The sequence below is a fragment of the Xenopus tropicalis genome, chromosome 5 (genome assembly GCF_000004195.4).
Source record: "Xenopus tropicalis strain Nigerian chromosome 5, UCB_Xtro_10.0, whole genome shotgun sequence".
Lineage (NCBI taxonomy): Eukaryota > Metazoa > Chordata > Amphibia > Anura > Pipidae > Xenopus > Xenopus tropicalis.
The window spans coordinates 30883078-30886768 of record NC_030681.2 but is presented as its reverse complement, the minus strand read 5'-3'; positions in this window follow the sequence as shown (position 1 = coordinate 30886768).

The window sequence follows — 3691 nt, the reverse complement described above, 5'->3', positions numbered from 1 at the left end:
CCTTCTTCTTTTAGAGTGTAAGCTTGTTTGGACATAGACTTCTTGTAACAGTGGTTGTTTTTGTTTATAAATCTGTATGTTCAATGTATATGTCCTTTTATTATACAGTGCTGCAGAATATGTTGGTGCGTTATAATAATAATATTATTATAATATATCCATCAATTAATATAAATTAAAAAGTAGCGTGACCATAGACCGCATGAAACATACAAAGTATTCGTTATAATCTCTATTGAGACCTTCAGGTTATAAATGATTGCATACCTTTATCCAAAACACTACCCGTGGTTTACAAATGACATGTAGCGCTTGGTCTTTTGGGAATCGGAATGTGTTCCAAAATCATGACCAGCATCTACAAAATGTTTTCTGACAGTTTTACCTCTTACCTTGTATTTATGTTGGTGTGCTTTCATAAATATTTTGTACTAAAACAAAAACGAAGTTTTCTGGATAAAGAAATATAATACAGTGATATTTGATCCCATGGGATACCTTGCAACTAAAGGTAGAATCTACCGTTAAACCGTTAAACCCAGATAGTTCCATTGAAGAATGATATGGAGTAATCCAACTTAAAGGAATTCTGTTGGTTATCTCTGTTGGTCAGGTAAGTTCCATTACACACCCTCCAATCATTTGCAAGGTATAGAGATGTTCTACCATCTAGCAAAATGTCCAAACATTCTATCTATGATGTCATTACTTAAGGGCACAATCCAGTTGGCTTGCATGAAAATCCATCAAAACGTTGGACAATTGGACAAAATGGAGAAAAATTGCTGATTTGTTGATCATATTGCTGTGTGTGGACTACAAAACGATATTCACTTTTTCTCTGTGGAAGCTCTTTGAGTAGGAAGTAGAAATGTTGAAATAAAATACAAAATAATCTAAATTTTATTACATTTTTCTTAGCATCTTTGTAGATGCTACAGGAAACCTGACATTGCAAAAAAAAAAAAAAAAAAACACTTTGAAATCTTACAGAAAAAAGGGAACCCTTTCTATTTTAATCAAGAAGAGATATTCTGAAATTGTTGAACTTTTTTTGGTACACTTACCAATTAGTAAGTCACTTACAATTTTTGAAAATGTAGACCATTTAAATTAAATGTACACATACATACTTTTAAAAATCAAAAAGAAAACCCTAACCACCAACCAAATGAATACATTATATTTTTAAACCTAGATATGTATTTATTCATACATATGGTTAAATAATCAGAAAAAAATGAAATTTCCCAATTGTTTGCTTTAGCTACTAATTGACAGGCCATGATTATGCTATTTCTGAAGCATCGGGACATGTTTGTGTCTTTTCCTAATAATTTCAGAGACAACTACAGACCACTGTACTGAGTGGCATATCCTTCCTAATAGGACATTTACTGTCAATGCTATGAATAAAGCAAGTGTGCCTTTATCTGATTATCTGACATGTTGAGTAACATCAGCAATGTAGGTGTTACTTCTACTTACAAACCAACATTTATGACAGCTATGGAAGGCAGATGGTTTTTATATATTTGTTTATATTACTGTAGTTGCTTGTTTGACTTGAGAATGACACATTTTTTAGTTCACACAACATGGATAGTTTTTGTGCGTAAAACATTTTTTAATAACTACTATGACTACCTAGCAGTCTGGTTACCATGGAGAGAATACATAGACAAACAAAAACCACCAAAGGAAAAGGCAAAATAAAGAAAAGCAGCAATAAATCTATAAAGGATGTAACTACTTAAGAAAACAAGCTATACAGTGCAATATGACAAAACCAAAATATTCATGCATACCTACCTAATCTATAGGTTACTGTTGATATGTAACTTAAAAGTTGTAGTTAAAACTAAGTTCAATTTAATCAATAGAAAGTATATAATTACGGTGACTGAATAATATGTACAATGTGCCTTTTTATGATTTTTATTATTCAAATAAAAAGCTTTGAATAAAAAAAAAATATATATGTATAACTGTTTTATTTCCAATTAATGACATCTATATACTGTACATGCATATTACCTGCCTAATATTTCACATATTTCCCATACTTTATGGGATAAAATTGATTAAAAAGGCACAAAGGGATATTTTTATATCATAAAAGCTGAGCTACACCCAGGTGAGTTGGGGCAGCATTGAGAGACTCACATACTTTTCAAAACTGCTATGTGTGATTTCACTGCATTCTATGACATCCCATGGCTGTTGATCTTATAGATTTTTAATGTCTACATAATAAATGAAAAAGGAAACCCTGTGCAAATGTATTTTAACTTGTACTTACATGTTTAAAAATGTTAAAGGAAAAGGAAAGGTACAATCACTGAGGGGGTGCCAAAATGTTAAGCTCCCCCCAGTAATTGTAACTAAGACTAAGGAAGAGGATCGCTCGCTCGTAGGTGTTGTTACTTTATTGCCTTTACTTCCTGTCGTTTTCAAGAAAGAAGCTGATGCATTAAGCAGGTGTCTTGTTTATAGTTTATATAACTATTGCAGTGTCAGTGTATCCTAAATAAGCTTGTCATTTGTATATGAAATATGATGTTTAACATACACTGTGAGGTGTCACTTCATTAGGCGTTGGATGATTTGTGAGCTAAATGGTTTTCTTTAAATCCTACAAGACACGGTGTCTCGGTGCTAGTTTTGGGCTCGGTTATGTGCTAAATTCTAACTCGGTTTTGTTAATGAGCTGAGTCTGGGAAATATAACCAAGGTCACCAGTCAGTTGTGATTTGTTCCTAGAAGCCGCTAGTCAGTTTTATGCTACTCAATGTGAAATCCATATTTTCCACACGTTCCTGAATATTCTTTCTTGTCTTACAATAGAAGTCTACAAGGAAATATCTGCAATGTGTCAGTGATTCCCAGTTCCATTGGCAGAATTATATTCTAGAAGAATTTAGGAAGCGCTTAGCGATTACTTATCCTAGTTACACTGTTTGTTCTGCTTTCTTTTTATGTAACTTGAATATTTAGATTCTTTAAATTAATTTTTAATAACTTTATAATGAAGGGGCACTAATGATGTTAACAAGATGTGTAGTTCTGAAGACAAATGGAGCTACTTAGTAGCAGCTACTTTTTCTCGGCTACTAAACGCCAGAAAATATCCTGCCATAGACAATAATGGGAATTGCCTCTGCTAAAACACACGTAGATAAAACTATCAGTAAATTGTAAATTTTAGAAGCCACGACGAGTAGCTGCAACTAGTAGCTCCGTCTGTCTTCACCCTAAAAGTGTCAGTGTACTCTAATGAAGGCACTAGTCACAGAGAAGTAAATTGCTCTAGTGGTCATTTTTAACTGCATACACCTTAACTGATCATTATGAAGGCTCACAACATGTGTCTTCTAACCAAAAGAAATATGTATTTATTAGAAGTTTTGGGTTCTGAAGTGTATATGTGGGTAAGAAAGAACTTGAGGTTCGTGTGGATTTGTTGCATCTGCCATACTTGCTTGCTCTGTCCTGTTGTTTGTATTTGCCTCAACACAGCATCCAAGACTCTCTGACTGTGCTCTTTTCATTAGTTACATCTGACCCACTAGTTAGCTGGAAGTTAATAGTTTTGTTGCAGCACCCAAGTGGCAAAGGGCTTAAGAGAGACCAGAGGTTGTAATAGGCATAGAAACTTCTGAAAAATAAAAATAAATGGAAATGGAAGGAA